At 46.2% G+C, this 16,487-nt stretch overlaps 1 long non-coding RNA gene across 1 annotated transcript; it reads right to left on the reverse strand.

Annotated features, from left to right (window-relative positions):
- Nucleotides 1–1,194: 1,194 nt before the first annotated feature.
- LOC128113648 (uncharacterized) lies at nt 1,195–15,899 on the reverse strand. The gene is made up of 2 exons (XR_008219569.1): nt 15,717–15,899; nt 1,195–1,622 (listed from the first exon to the last, which is right to left on the reverse strand). It is a non-coding gene; the product is annotated as an uncharacterized LOC128113648 (long non-coding RNA).
- Nucleotides 15,900–16,487: the final 588 nt, after the last annotated feature.

A 16,487-nucleotide genomic window follows, 5' to 3' on the forward strand; every position in this document is an offset into this window, starting at 1 on the left:
ATTCACATGTTAACATCTTGCTTAACCCTTAAGCAGTAAACATTGGTGAACTACTATTAACTAAACTACAAGCTTTATTTGGGTTTTACCATTTATGATGGTTAGCTTTAATTGTCAGCTGGACACAACCCAAACTTACCTGGGAAGAGAGTCTCAAGGAGAGATTGTCTACACTGGGTGGGCCTATGGGCAAGACTGTAGGGGGTTGTCTTAATTAAGTTAGATGTGGGAAGACCCAGACCACTGTGGGTGGCACTATTCCCTAGGCCAGAGGTCCTGAACCATATAAAAGTAGAAAAAAATTAAGCCAATCATAAGTCAGCAAGCTGCCATGCATGCACTCATTTATTTCTCTGTGTGGCTGTGATATGGACCCTGTGTAAGAGTAGAGAAAGCTATCTGAGCATTAAGCATACATACATACATTTCTCTCTGCTATTGACCATGGATGTTACTAGCTGCTTCAAGCTTCTGCCACTGTAAGTTTCCTACTAGAGTAGCCTATAATCTGGAAATACAAGCCATATAAGCCCCCCTTCACCCCTAAATTGTTTTGATTTTTGTTGTTGTTCTTGGTGGTGATTTTTGTGGGGATGGGTGGTCAGGGTATTTTAACACAGGAATAGAAATGAAATGAAAACATCATTCCCATGAATGCCCCTTTTCTTTTGGGCTAGGATCTAATCTGGATTCTCTGTCCCATTTAGCCTTTTCAGTTTATGATCATTTGTTGAAAGCTGCAGCCACAAGCAGCCACTTCATGGGACCTTCCCCAGGCCCTGTCGGGCCCATGAGGGGCAAGTGAGTCCCAAGTGGTTAGCTATTCCCAACACACCTTTTATTCCAGCATCTGCAACACTGTTTGATAACAACTGCAGCTGCCAATTGAAGAGCAATCTTCACACATGTGATGTGAAAAGAACTCTTCTTTCTTTATTCCCAGGTCTGTGAGCATACCTGCCCTCACTAACGGTCCTGTCAGTAGCATGGCCTTCCAATGACTAGGACAAGGTTATGATTTATCTATGATGGTGATGGTGTGGCTACAGCATTCAGGTGAGACAGGAGCTGCTGAGATTGTATATATAAATACCCTCTCTCCAGAGAGCCACCACACCTGATGTCTTTGGGGGATGTGGAAATGTTTACACATATCACATCTGACTCCCATCCAAAGTCATGAAACACAAACACTGTGGTACTTTCTCCTTTATTCTGTTAGCACGTGCATTTTCTTTTAGTCTGTTGGGACTAAACCTCTAAAGGGCTTTTCTCTCATGGCCACCTTTCCTTGAGAAGAAGTCGAATTTTGCGGTGCTGGAAACGTGAACAAGAATGCTTGCTTGTTTGTGTTAACTTCGAGTCCAAATTGAAGTCCAAATCGAGGGCTGGACCTGAGCCGTTCTTCAAGGTGGAGACATCTTCTGGTTAGACATGCTTCTTGGACATTTTGTTCACCTCTGGCCATCCAGTTGTCTGGATCCTCTGTGGTCTGATTGGAGAGACTGGAGTATAATGAGTCCATCTTTGCAAATTCCAGAGATCAACGGTCAACACATTTGATGGCTTTCCCTTCTAGTCTTCGTAATTTTCAGGGACATCTCTCTCTCTGATTCTGATACCTGAGAAATAATTCAGTAATCAGTTCAAAAGAAAAACTTTTCATACAGTAATATTCTAGAGAGAATATTAAGTTAAGAGTGCCAAGGTCCAAATGAACCAAAATATCCCAAGGCTGTCAATGGCAGGTTGGGCTGCTGCCGTACTGCCAAGTGTCTTCCATCTGTCTTAAGTGTGCATTACTACCAGCCCATCCAAGGCTCTCAGGTTCCTGGACTGTGATCTGGCAGTGTCCCACTGCGTCTTGTATCTTAAAAGACTTGAGCAATGCTTGTAGACAGCACCTTCTCCTTCTAGACCCCTGTCACCTCCCACCTGCTTCTCCTCCAAAGGTCACATCGACCTTGTACAAGGCAGGAAAATCACCTTAAAAGTCACCCCTCAGATTTGTTGAGGACTTTGAGCATCTCAAAACACTGTCACACTCTTTCACTCAAAGGTATTGGGAGAGGGGACTGATCTGTAAGCCAAGGATTCACACAATCTGCTGGATGGAGAAACGATTCTAATGAGACGCCTCTCTCCATGATGTCACACATCTTCCATGAAATAGTCTAGTTGCTAGACTTCTGCCCCCTTTGCTCAGATGGTACCCTAGGAGCCCACTAGAGTTTTGTGATCTCCCCTGTTTTGGCTTGAAAGTGTTCCACTTTTGAGACATTTCAAAACCTGACCCATTCTAGGGTTCCCAATGCCTTTCTGGAGTTGAGAGATTTAAGGAGACATTCCAACAGTGGAAGCATTGATGTAGCCAGCAGGGAACTGAAGGGTTTGTCAATTTCTTTCCTATTGTTGTGAACAACAAGACAAGAAACAACTTGGTGGAGAGAGGGTTTGTTTTCTCTTCTAGTTTAAAAAGGGGCACCATCCATTATGATAAGGAAGGCATGGCAGTAAGAACCTGATGCAGCGGGTCATGTTGCTTCTATAGACGGGAAATAGAGAGGAGCGCTGCAGCTCAGTTCATTCTTCCCTTTTTATTCAGTCTGGGACTCCAGCCTACAGGAACAGAACGCTCACATTTAGGGGCTCCTCCTTCTTCAGTTAAAACCTTTCTGAGAACACCCTCAGTTATCTCCAGAATTGTATTTACACAGTGGTTCTAAATCCAGTCAAGTGGATGATAAAAATTAGCCGTTGCAAAGGGGAACAGGGCCCACCGGCTCTCCAAACTCCACAAAGGTAACATTTGGTTCCCTTGTCTTATTGTTTTGGTTTGTGTTTTGAGTCTGGAAATAATGGGAAGGGCTTGTCTCAACCAAGGCATCGTTTAGAAAGCTGGACCAGGGCCCCTGTGCTGACTGGTGATCTAACAGATCTGAATTCTGGTGGCCTAACTTCCAAAGTCAGATGCAGAGTCCTGATTAATGAGGTTATTTGGTTTGTGGAGTCAACTAGGTCAAAGACCATTAATTATCCAACGACTCTGTCAATTCCAAGTTACTATGTGCCTTTGTATTTTGACTAGCCGAAGTTGTTATACCATTTATAAAATAAATAACAATAAATCATTTAACCATTTCTGATAGAATGATAAATTAGTGGCATTACCTGAATCCCAAAAAGATTCACCCTCAATTAAGCAGCTGAATAGCATTGGAATTAAAGGAGATAGAGAGCACCAGAACACAGCATATATTGCTGTCACATGAACTCGTTAGAGAATCTCCCAGTGCCTGCCTAGCATCCTCTCTTTAAGGGTTTCCCATGGGTCCCTGATTTTCCAAGACCTCCCGGCACCTGAGACCCATTTACCTCCACTCCTCCCAGGAGTGTCTTAAGGCCCTCAGGGGTGAGGGTTGTGCCAGGCAGTTCGTCTCCAGAAGCTCATTCCCCTCACCCTCATGTGGCTTCCACGTGTTCATAATGACATCCTTGGAGTGTGTCAGCCAGTACCATCTGGGGCGCCTGGAGGAGAGTGTCTGGGAGAGGGTGACAACTCAATCTTAGGCCAGAGGACGGGGAAACATATTGGGTGATTGCAGTTTCCATTCAGACAGAGGGAGTCTGGCAGTAGGTTGTCCACATCTGCTAAATCCATTACAAAGACTCTGCTCATCATGAATATTACAATAAGAATAGCCATCAATCTGGCTCGAATCAGCACTGTGCTTTTCTGGTCATCATTTTCTTTCTGGCCTGATTCAGCCTGTTCCTAATAGCATGTTGGGGGGAGTGTCAGACTTTCCTTGGGGCACCTGGTTAGTCATTTGTCTGTTTATGTTGGAGAAGTTGAACCAGGCCCCTTGATATGGAGTTGACAGGCCCTGAGAATGACAAAGGCCTTAGAGTGCCTGGGTGCTCAGACTGCTGAGGAAAAGGACACATGGCCTGAACTCAACCCATCTGGCCTTGGTGAAACTTGATGACTGTACCAGGGCTCCTCAGTCTTTGGAAAGTGTAAGAATTGCTAGAGCATTTGTTAAAACATCGTCTATAAGCCCTACCCCAATGAATTCAGATTCGGTAGGATTATCGGGACAGGGCCTGAGGCTTTAGTGGTCATGTTTTGAGTAGCATCATTCAATCATTCTTCCTAGAGCATGTTCCTCATTGCCCCAACCTTGCTATCTCCTGAGACCTGTGGTAACTGTGAGTTCCAAGCTCCATCCAGACCCATTGCATCTGAAAACTATGTTTCATCACAGACACTCTTTGCACCCCACAACATGAAGTGCATTGATCTGTAGCATTAATCCAGTGCTTGACACACAGTTGGATATCATGGTCTCAGAGTGCTCTTTGGTTCAAAGGCTTTTGACCTTAGCCTTTAAAGAGGTAAGTTATTTGGTCCATATTATTTCATGTGATCATCTCTCTGTGGTGTGAACTAAAGTTCTCTGAAGAATCTGCATCTGTGTGAGAGATCTTGCAATCGTGACGTTGGCTAAGAATGTGGTGTCTGAAGAGACGGAACATTACAGGTCAAGAGCCAAAATTTATCTTCGGCTGTCTTTTTTTTTTTTTAACCACTTTTACTACTTGTATCAACTTCTATATCTGAGTTAACATTCTCTTGACTTTTCAACAAAATTCTTGGAATATGTCTCTATCCTTGACATACCAGTAAACATCACTAACCCTAAAGCTAGGAATGTTATACAGACAACATAAAAGTAGATTTCTTCATCTTGCTATAGCTCACCTACCCACCTATGTATTTTATCAAAACACTTATTTATGTCTCTTTTCCTTACTGTGACCACAAGTTCAGATAACCTTTGCAACATAGACTAGCCATTCAAGGCGACCTGAACTGTATTCCTGGGTCATGCTCACTCACAGCTGGGTTGAACTGAATGATTCTCCTATATCCTTATTGCAGAATTGGTATTTTACATCCAAAAGGGCCATCTGTGACTTATTCAGTTCACAGTAACCTCAAAAGGCAGTGGCCTTGCATTGAAATGTGCACACAGACTATTCTGCAGTAGACTGGAACATAGGAAGCATCCATTGCCTGATATTATGTTGCAAAGGCACCTCTTAAAATGAAGTTACGGCCCTTGCTTTGTTTGTAAAGAAAGGTATTGCCAGTTGTAGTCTGTGGTTATTTTTAAATGTAAATTTACAAAACAGAAAGCCAAAGACCGATCTCAGATACACAATCTGACACCTTCTCCTCCTCCTTCCCACAGTCTGATGTTACTGTATTTATAGGAAAAAGATCTACAGTAAATAAGACTTTGGCTCTAAAACCATTGTTCCTTCCAATTTTATCCCACGTTTCCTTTGGAAAGTTTTGTTTCAGGAATGATGTAAACTCTAAATCAGGAGGACTCAGAAAACAAGCAAAATCCCACTTGAAGACCATAACTAATTTAGTCATCAGCCTTCCCCCAGTGAGCTACATTATCATTCTTTGGGCATTTTGAAGAAGGAGGATGCTTCTCTAAACCATACTACTTCACTTAGAAATGCCTTCATTCTAGCCAGCTTGCTGTCACACACAAAGAGGTGGAAACTACTCTCCCTTGTACTCCTGGGGGCCTGGCAGGAGCAACAGTGATGAACGAACATCTTTTAGTTGCCTAGTGGGATGCACCACAGTCAAATCCCTGCAGGTCTTCACTGGGAATTGTTTATATGGTGAACTCTCAGCCTACCCTTACCACCTAGGTCAGGCTGCAGTGATGTCTACACACAGAAGCGGCTAGGAGCGCAGGGCATGTTTGAGAAGCAAAACCGTCATTGGTACCTGGAAGGAGACAGTCACCTGGCCAGTCAGGGACGGAACAAGCCCAGCAGATGAGATACCATCAGCATATGTTGGTCCAGGAAAACAGAGAGTGATTGAAAGAAGGCTGGAGCAGGAAGGGCCACAGAAAGAGAGGAACAAAAACTGTAAACAGAACACCGGTCACACCAACCTGTGGATCCACTGCCGGGAGGGTCCAGGCAGAAGGGAGCATATCAGAAAGATGGACCCTTGTGCTATCAACTGAAACAATGGACTCCAATGAATTTTTAAATGTCAGGAATCTCATACCATGGGGAACGGAAAGGCCCGACCTAAGTGCCAACCAGAGGAGGAATTTGCCTCCCAGGAAGAGATTTCATCCAGTTCTGATAGCTTAGACTATCTTGTTTGATAGACCAGACCATCATGGGTCATAATGGGTAGGCCCACATCTTGACGAGGGCTGCTCAGTTGTGCACACCTCTTACCTTCTGTTTAAACCTAAACCTTGCTGGGTGGTGGTGGCACACGCCTCTAATCCCAGCACTCGGGAGGCAGAGGCAGGCGGATCTCTGTGAGTTCAAGGCCAACCTGGGCTACAGAGTGAGTTCCAGGAAAGGGGCAAAGCTACACAGAGAAACCCTGTCTTGAAAAACCAAAAGTAAAAAAATAAGAAATAAATAAATAAATAAACAAATAAACAAACAAATAAATAAATAAACCTAAACCTTATGTCAGTACTCTTCTGATGGACTTGGGGGCCAGTGGTCACTAGACCCCTTTACTTGCTCCTCTTTCCAATGTGGCCACATTACTAAATCTCCTTTCTCTGTCCCCTTCACTAATTACTGGTGTCTTTAATTGGTATGGGAGGGATGGATGGCTGAGCCTAGCTTGCTGAGATGGCTCAGGTCCACCTTTTCCTGTAAAAACTCCAGCAGTGAGCCAGGAAGATAGCTGAGTGGGTGAAGGTGCTTGCATCAGCAGGCCTGATGGCCTGAGTTTGATCTCCAGGTAAAAAGAGAAGTTGTCCTCTGACCTCCACACATGCACAGTGCATGTTCACGCTCACATGCACAATAAACAAACAAGTAAGTAAAAATCGTATCATTAACATAAATCGTCAGTAGTAGAATCTGTATTCACACGTGAAACAAGGCGCCTGAAGAGTTCAAGCAGAAAAGCCACACGATTGGATAGCTTGGTCATGTGTTTTTGAACACATCTACCTGCTTCCTTGAGCTGAATGGGGGACATGGCTGGGAGAATGGAGGTTGAGATCTGAAAAGAAGAACTTAGAACAATTTCATGAGTTGGGAAAAGTCTCTAGTACTACTTGCTAAGCCTGGGAAGGTGAGGAGGGGACAGGGAAGGGTGGAGTCATCTGCCCTTCAGATGCCTGAGTCTGAAAGGCTGAGCAGGCTCAGAGATGGGGTTTTCTAACCACTGACTTCTTCCAGGCGGTATTGTCTCCGAGTTCAAGTTGAGGCAAAGAGCTACTTGGCTGTGCTGCAATGAGCCATTTTCATGATTAAATTCCGTATTGAACAGGAACACAGACAGCCATCAAGCCAAGAATCCTCTGTGCCCAGGCAGGAGTCAGAAGTAAACAGAAATGGATTCTGAGCATGGACTGGTCCCTGATGCACAGCCTTCCTAAGTACCGTGAGCATTGTCTCGGACCCAGAGCAGATGAGCTGTCTTATTTAATTAGGGCCTCATTACTGCTTTTCTCTTCCATTCCCAGGTGCACCCCATACAAGGAGGGCCTCACTGCTGTGTCCCCGATGGAACTCTGTTCTCTGCACACGGAAGAGAGCCCTGCTCAGCGAATACTCCAAAGCTGCACCCCGAATGAAAAGCTGAGGAGAAAGCAGGAAGTGTAAGCATGACATTTAGGGAAGAATTAGAAGACTCACAAAGGCTCAATAAATCTAAGACCCTGAGTCCATTTACCTAGGAATTTTCCCAGCACAGCTCATAACTCAACAGGCTCTGAGGTCATTGTGTATCCTTAGCACAGTACAATTATCCATGCTCACAGCAACGGCTGAGTCACCGTGAAGATTGAAATAGGTTCAGTCTCTAGAGTGAAGATGAGAAGAAATAGGAAGTACACTGGTAGGCTACTTCTAACAAGAGTGGTGAAGATGAATATTTCATACCTGAAGTCTGAGCATAATTCACTATACAGGGATGGAAAGTGCTTATCGTCTATTGATATTATATGTGCAGAGAAAGGCAAACTTCATTCTACTTCATAAGCAATTACCTACTGCAAACCCCAGTCAATTTACTTTCGTGGTGAATCTATGTTCCTAATTAGCTGTAACATTCATCTGAACATTACCAAAATTCTCTTCTGGAAAAATTACAGGCTGTTGTTATATGTTAACCAGGACATTTTCCTTCTGTACGCAGTTAACACTGCAAACAGAAGAACTCTGGAAGCATCCACTAGATGGTAAACAAATGTAAACACCACATGAGGAAAGATAAGCAAAGGAATAAAAAACACGTGTGCAATTACCTTCGGCAGAGTTGATCGGTGGCGGACTGAGGATTTCACATGGCACTGTATTCACGTGGCTTCTCACGGCATGAAGCAAAACTTTGTATGCTTTGTGCATCCTACGTGCTCAATAAACTTTAAAAAAGTTTTCTTTGGGGTTAGAGAGATGACTCGGTTGATGAAGGGCTGGCTGCACAGGCATTAGGACCTGAGCTCGAGTCCCAGAATCATGTAAGCTGGGTGCAAGAGCACACATCTGTAACACCAGATGTAATGGGAGACGAAAGGCAGAGGCAGGAGAATCTCTATCGGTGTGTGGGCTAGCTAGCTTGGCTTACACAGTGCCAAACAACAAGAACAAAAGATGCTCTGGGCCAGGCGGTGGTGGCGCACGCCTTTAATCCCAGCACTCGGGAGGCAGAGCCAGGCGGATCTCTGTGAGTTCAAGGCCAGCCTGGGCTACCAAGTGAGTTTCAGGAAAGGCGCAAAGCTACAGAGAAACCCTGTCTCGAAAAACAAAAAAAACAAAACAAAACAAAAAAATGCTCTGTACAAACATGGGTGTGAGGTGGAGGGAAGAACAATACCTGAGATTGTCCTCTGACTCCACACTCCTACCCTGGTGTGAACGTGCCCCTTCCATACACCCACACATGTACACCTGCATTCACACTCACATCACACACACACACACACACACACACACACACACACACACACACACTATCATCATCATCATCATCATCATCATCATCATCATCATCTCTTTTTGAGAATAAATTTCCCGAGAACTGAGAACACATCTCTGGCATGAACAAATGTGTAAGCTGCTGCTTGGGGGCTGTAGGTGAGCTATGTCTGGGTGGAGGGGGATTTGTGTATTTCTGTCAAGCTGACCTCACAGCATTATTCATATGATAATTTGGAAAGAAAGCTGTTTTAGATTCAGCAACACCAAAAGCTGTGTTGTGTATTACAGGGCAATTACATGGTGATGAGGTATGTTTCCACAACACGCCTGCCAGGCTGTCATTAGGCCCAAGCACCTACTAAAAACGTGCATAATATGCAGTTTGGAATGACTGGTTTACTGGCCAAAATGACTCAAAAATAGAATTCAGGGCAGAAGGACATCCAGAGGGAAAGATCTTTCGATTCTCAACAAAGAAGACCCAGTGGACCACAATCATAATGAAAATGTACAGTGAATTTCTGTGTCGGGACCATGAAAACACATGTGAATGAACCATCTTATCCACCCCTCCCAGTTCCCTGCAGAAGGCACCATTCTGCCCTTAGTTACAGCTGGAGAGACTGGGAAATGCACTAAGAGGTTCCTCAGATGATTTGGGTGAGAAGTGATAATGGCTGGGTCAGGCTGAATAACGGTGGTGAGGTTTAGAGAGACAAAAGTCTATTGCCCCGAGTCACATGACAAGTGAGTGGTGGCAGCAGAGACATCTGTGACCCTACTGCCCATGCTAGAGCTAGGCTTGGTGCAAGGCTCATCCCATAGATCAGTCCTAGGCCATCCATACTAAATACAGCAGGGGAAACAGATCATTCGTAGGACAAAGAGAACCTTTTCTGTTCTTACAACAGCTGGGCCAAAATGTTGAGTTTTATGTACTTCAGCATGTGAGTCTTTGAATATTAAAACCTTGCCAGATGCATAGACAGGTCTTTATGGCTACTCAGAGAACAGAAGTGTGATAAGAGAGAGACTCCACCCAAGACAGGGAGAAAGCCGGAAACTCGAAACTTCGGTGAAATTGGCAACAAGCCAAAGGTCAGCCATTTCCCCTCCTTTCTCATATGGCAGGAGGCATTTCACACTGCTTTCCCTAATTTCTATAAATCTGCTAAATGATAGGAGTCCTCCGCATGCCAAGAGACATATAATATGGATATCAAAATAGATGTCGAGGTTGCTGCATGAGGAGAAGCAGACCCCAGCTGCTGAAGAGAGCAAGTCTGGCCTGGCCTCGATTCAGCACCGCCGGGGGGGCTAGCCAGGACCTTTCGGGACCTTTCTGATTATTTTCTTCTTATTTCATTCTTAAATCATATTTCTCCTATATTTGTTTACTGCTCAAGAACTCTGGACCCCCTCAATAGCCTCTTCCTATTCGCACCCCTCCCCCACCCATCACCTGCAGCCTGGCTGTGTCCCCCAGCCAGCCGAAGCTGCGGAACATTAGGACTCAGGAATTCATTTATCCATTCAATAAATATTTAGTGAGCGCTAGATACGGGCCAGGAGTTGTTTCAGACGCTAGGATACTATAATGGGTGGAAAGAGTCTCTGCACACACAGAAAGGCTGATGATACTCAGATGATCAAGAGTCTATGCAACATGTCAGGTGGTGATGAATAGCATCCAGAAAACTAAACAGAGTGGATGGAAAGGGAGTAATTGGGGGTTATCAAAGGCTTTGATGACAAGGTGGCTTTTTATCAGCAACTACGTGGGACTAGAGGGCAGGATATGAGGGGGAGAGCATTCTGCTGAGAGGCAAGTGCAAAGGCCCAGGGGTGCTGACTGACTATTATGTTTTCTCAAGGACAAGCAAGGAAGTAAAGAGGCCAGTTCAGAGCAAGAGGGTCTGGGAGTGTAACTCAGTGGTCAAGTACATGCTTAGCATGTGGGAGGCTCCATCCGTATTCAACATCCTGTACCAATAAAAAGAGAACGAGGCAGGAAGGCAGAAGATGAGAAAGAAAAGACCAGAGGACCTTGGGAGTGACAGCCAATGTTAACTGGACTAAGAACTCCAGCTGCATCCTACTCAGGTCTGGACATTATTAGAGGTTTGAACCCAACAGCAGTACTGGCTGACTTGCATTTGCTCTGGTTTATTCCAGTTTCTGCCTGGAGCAGCATTTCTCAACCTGGGAGTCACGACCCCCCCCCCCCCCTTCCACAGGGGTTGTTGCTTAAGACCACCGGGAAACACAGAGGTTTACGTTATGATTCGTAACAGTAGCAAAATGACTTGCTAACCCTGGTGATTTCTAACCATTTCTACCTCCCAGGGAGTCTGTGACAGAGACTGAGGAACAGATCCTAGATGGCCCAGGTGAAGACTTCCCCCCTCCTTCCCCCTCCCCTTTCTTCCTTTCTCTCTCCCTCCCTTTTCCTTCTTTTCTCCCTCCCTCTCCAGCCCTCTCCCTCTCTCCTCCTCCCTTTCCCTCCCTCCCACGTAGTCATTGGTTTCATTTTCAATTCTAGAAGCAGGCAGCCCTTTCCTCCATTAAACAGAATGGTGTTTCCATGAGTCAAGCAGAGGAAGTTGGTTTTGTAGAATAAAGAACAGAACAGAAAGAGCTAATTGTGGGGCCGCAGGGGACCCCAGGGGACGTCAGAGCCTGTTTGGGAGCTTTGGGTGTCCTTGTTCTAATCCTGGTTTCTAGATGGTCAGGTTAAGTGGATGAGTTTCCGCTTGGTGCTAAATGACTTCAGCAAGAACGATGCCATTTTTACCTTTAGCCTGGTCTGTTGAGGCGAGTGCAGGACCTTAATCGAGCACAACGGCCTCCTCTGATTTTTTTAATTAACAATATTCCACACTAAATCATGCTGTCACCCAGCTACAAAACAGACCTCTGTCACCTTCCTCAGTCACGGTCTCAAGATCACACGGTGATTGGAGCTTTGACTGATCCACCCCAAGAGAGACCGTTTGACATTCAACAGATGACTGCAAACATTTAAAACTTTTAGAGAGGACCTAGGACAGCAGAGGGTGGCTGCTATGACTGTCGGGAAGATAATAGCGAAAGTCTGGAGTGTGCTCCTCAACTAACTAAATCAAACCAAGGACAGTTAATGGATCAGAGGACCGGAGGAGTAGTCCACCTACCTCAACCAAGCCTTCTGCCCATCACTTTTTGCAACCGAGTCTCTGCAGCGCCCGATACGTTTATCAATGAACAATGAGAAGTGACCCAGGAGCTGGCTTTTCTGTCTGCTGGGATGAACAGAACAGAAGAACAGGAAGTACCTCAGACTGAGGAGCTTCCTCAGAAAGCTTATGACCTTGCCTGCAAGTCTCCATCCTTGGTTCATTTTTGCGCTTTGCCTTAGAAGTCCAGGCCCAGAACAAGAATGAGCTGGAGCTTCAGAATGCCACTGGACAACCTTGAGACTGGAGCGGGGTATGGAAAGACTTATTCTTTGGATTACACTGAGTGCTGCTGACATCAGCTCTGGGTTGGTGCCTCTTAACCTTTTCTGGAACCATATTTGACCACGGTGGTTTGAGGGGGAGCTGACGGTGGTGAAGAGCCGGAAGGCACCAAAAAAGAGGTGGTTAGTGACAGCTTCCAATGGACTCGGGACAGTCTGACTGCTCCTACGGACATCCCCAAGGCTACATGCATCTCACAGAACATCTTAGCAAAAGAGGCACTAAGGCATTCAAGGTAGGTTTCTATCCCTTTGCCGGGAATAAAGGAGTGGGAATATCCGTCATCTTCAGGTCCGACACTAATGCTGGAACTAATATGTTTGCCTTCTGAATGTCTTCCAAGTCTTCCAGTCTTCTGATGCCACCCCTTGATAGTCAAATAAAATACCTGAGTTTTAAGGCTGAGATGGCCCAAACCCTGACCCAGTCTGCTGCCTCCTGGTTAAGCAGACATTCAGCCTAGCTCCTGGAGCAGCTGCACTCCTTTATCACCGTCTTTTCAAACACCAGGCACAGCTCTTCCTCCTCCACCTACTCTCCCCCTCATAAAGACATCACACAAGGCAAAATATCTGTTAAAGTTCTAGGGAGGCAATGAAGAGCATTGCAACGCAGAAGAACATTCAAGAAAGAGAATCAAGCAGGTAGCAAGAGGTCTGCTGTGGACCAGCTTAGTCCTTCAGCCCGCCTCTGAGAACATCCCTCTCCGTCGTACTTTGCATCTCTCCTGGAAGCTCAGCTCACCCATGCACACTGCCACTTGGGAAAGCCCAGGGGTATTCCTAGCCTGTCATCACAAAGGCTTGCTGGGCTAGAGGGTGTGGAACAACGTGAGCGCTTGCTTGCCTTGCCTAACTTCCCGTGGGAGCGCTCAGCACCACCCCACACTGCTTTCTTATATTCTCAGGACTCTCGTCTCAGCAGGGAAATAGCAAGACAGCAAGGGAAGATTCTGCGGGTAAATTTCCTCTCTCCAAAACTCCCCACAGGGCGGATCTCACCAATGAAGAGAAAGCATATGGTCCCAGGAACAGCACCATGCCTGTGTTTACCCTCTGGGCTGCTTCTGAGACATTGCTTCCCACAACCCCAGCCACACTCTCTCTGAGGATGAGTGCTACATCTAAGTCTGCCCTCTCTAGAAAAATACTTCTTAATGAGCAGAGACAACTCCAGCTGAACCTCGATGTCACATTCACCTGGCCAGAGCTTGTGACCCTCAGCCCACTGCCTTGTCCGGTGAGCTACCTCTGTTCATGCCCCCAGTACTCACTCTAGGAGGCTTGGCAATGTTTACCACACAGAGACTGGGCAAAGGTTTACAGAGAACCTCCACACAGATCCCAGAAAAATCTCCCTGATGAATAAAAGTTTCTTAGCAAAAACAAGCCAGCAGAGTTCAAGGCATGCCCTGGCCCTGTGCCCTAGGGAGCTCTTTTCCGAGGCCAGGAGGGGCCGAGTGCAGCTGACCGGTGCTGCTGTTTGCGCTCTTTGTGAGCTTTTCACAGGGAGACCCTCGTTCAGATCAAGTGCCGCGATCTCTCGGGGTCTCATAAATCAGGAAAGTGTTACATCACAGGCGGCTGGGTCGTTCTCAGGCTCCCACCTGCGGCTGAGGAAAAAAACAAGAGCAGGCTGTCTTGCAGGGAGAGAGGCGGGCGGGGAGGAATGCGATGAATCGCGATCTGAAAAATTCAGCCCAACGGTTCTAATAGGGTCAATATTTAGGCTACAGTATTTGCCTGGACCCATTACGCAATTCGTCTTCCCACAAGAAGACCCAAATGATCTGGCCAATTTATTTTTATGGAGTTAAATTAGACACTATTTATACACTGAAGAGGTTTCCAAAAACGGCTGTTGAAGGAAGGTACCATTAGTTTTTTTCCCAAGTCTGTTTGCCTTTGGGCTATTCTGGATTGCTTTTGTTTGGCTGTGGTCTCTGAGTAAGACAGTGGGTGCTATTTCTAAGGGCGGGTGAAATAATATCAGCTGTCTGAATATGTAGATTGTCCATCCTTGAAACGGGGGTGGCATATGGTGGAAACAGACCGGGCAGAGTGTGTGAGCTGGAGGCACACATAGCTGCACGCCACCTGGGTGTAGGGTTTAAGGAGCAACAAAGAGAGAAGATTTCAGTTCCCAACAGGGCCAGGTCCTCTTTTCCACATTTCTTCCCCTGCTGACACCAGAACTAAAGAAGAGCCACAGAAACGAGCTGAGGAAGCACACACTATGACAGTCGGATGCGCAAAGACACCTTCTTGTCCTTCTCGGCTTTTCCAAAATGGCTCCGCCCGCCCTAGACCTCCATCTTTAGCAGGCAGGTGTAAAGCCTACAGAAGAATGTCTCAGAATCGCAGGGGGCTGGCTGCTGCACGGCCTGAAGGCACAAATGCAGGGCAAGGGAAACAGAGAGCTGGAGGAGCCCACAGAAGGAACATGAGCGTGAGATCGGGGACTCAGCTGTTCAGAAGAGTGGCCTTGGTCATGGAAGGACATGGACAGAGGCAAGACACTGTCCAAGGAGCAGGGGATGGGATGTAGTGACTTGAACCCACTGGTTTGATATGAAACCTCCTGCCCTTTCTAACCTCTGCTCCTGGGAGAGGTGGAAGCCTGGGAGCCCGGAGAAGACACTTGCCTATCTTTAGTTTCTGACAATCTTCACTTCTCCATGACAGGAACTCCTAGAACACTTCCCAGAACCCCGTCTCTCCTGAGTGGATGGCGTCTAGCCCGCCGCCGCCCCCCGCCGTGTCTAATAACTAGAAATCACTTGTGCATCTCTCAAAATGCTGAATCTGTGTATTCCCCCACTATCCAGCCATTTTCATATACTTTTAAACTACAAGACTCGGGGAAAGAGCATGTGGCAACTTTTCTACCATAGTCAAAAATAGCCCCGGCTCCTAGGCGATGTCTTCAGCTGTCACGATTGTGCTCCCCAGGCGCTGGCTCTGAGTCAGGATCCTTTATCTTGCTGACTGCTGAATGTCACCTGGATTTAGGTGCTTGCTACCATCTGCCGCCACCATATGGGAACCCGAGGCCTCATTTATCTTCCCAGAGTTGTGGGACAGATTGACAAGGTGCAAAAGAAAAGACTGACACTATTTACACATTCCCCAATCCTGATAACTATGTACAGACCGGGGAGCACTGATTGGAAGCAATATTTTGGAACCAAATCTGCCACCAATGTTTACGTACCTTACAAATGACGTTTGTGAATGTTCAGCTTTCCGCTCGTGGGATGAGGACGATAACAACATGGACACAGTAGCATTTGTCACTCCCTCCTATCTCTGGACAATGCAGGAGCCTAAAGGAAGGGGTGAGATGGAGACTTAATGCACTCCCAGGAACCCAAGTGTCTGGTGTAATGTCCTTTTGGAGGTATGGCCCCTTCTCTCACGAAACTGAGATTTCAATACCCAAGTGTTGGTTTTAAAAAATAATAAGCGGCACTGGTTACCGTGCGAGGAAAGGTCAGAGGCACGACAAAACCCAGTATCAGAGCTTTATGGGGGGGGGGGGGGGCGGCGCAGAAAAGAGCATGGCCAGGCCTGGGGTAGAGACACGTGCAGAAGAGAGAGAGTGGGGGATGAGTGGGGGGAGGAAAGAGCAGAAGAGAGGGGAGGAGTCTACGTCCGGCTTTTTAAGGATTCCCCTGCACATGTGCAGGGGGGCTTATGGAGCTAAACCACGCATGCGCTGATTACGTGACCACGCTGCGTGCACTTGCACAATCACGCAGCGCATTGATGACGTAAGACTCCTTACTTAGCTACTAAATTACGCATGTGCGGTCATATAGCTGGAGTGGCAGAATCCTAGCACTAAGGATTTCAGGCTGTTATTTCTTTATAATTTCAAAGGTTTTAAAAATTAAAAAACAACAACTTGTGTTTGAATCACAGATAAAATTGAGAACTATTTGCAAAGGTGCACTGCTTTCCTATTACAGACTAAATAAAGTAG

This window comes from Peromyscus californicus, unplaced genomic scaffold (genome assembly GCF_007827085.1).
Source record: "Peromyscus californicus insignis strain IS unplaced genomic scaffold, ASM782708v3 Scaffold_18__1_contigs__length_77618521, whole genome shotgun sequence".
NCBI classification, from domain to species: Eukaryota; Metazoa; Chordata; class Mammalia; order Rodentia; family Cricetidae; genus Peromyscus; species Peromyscus californicus.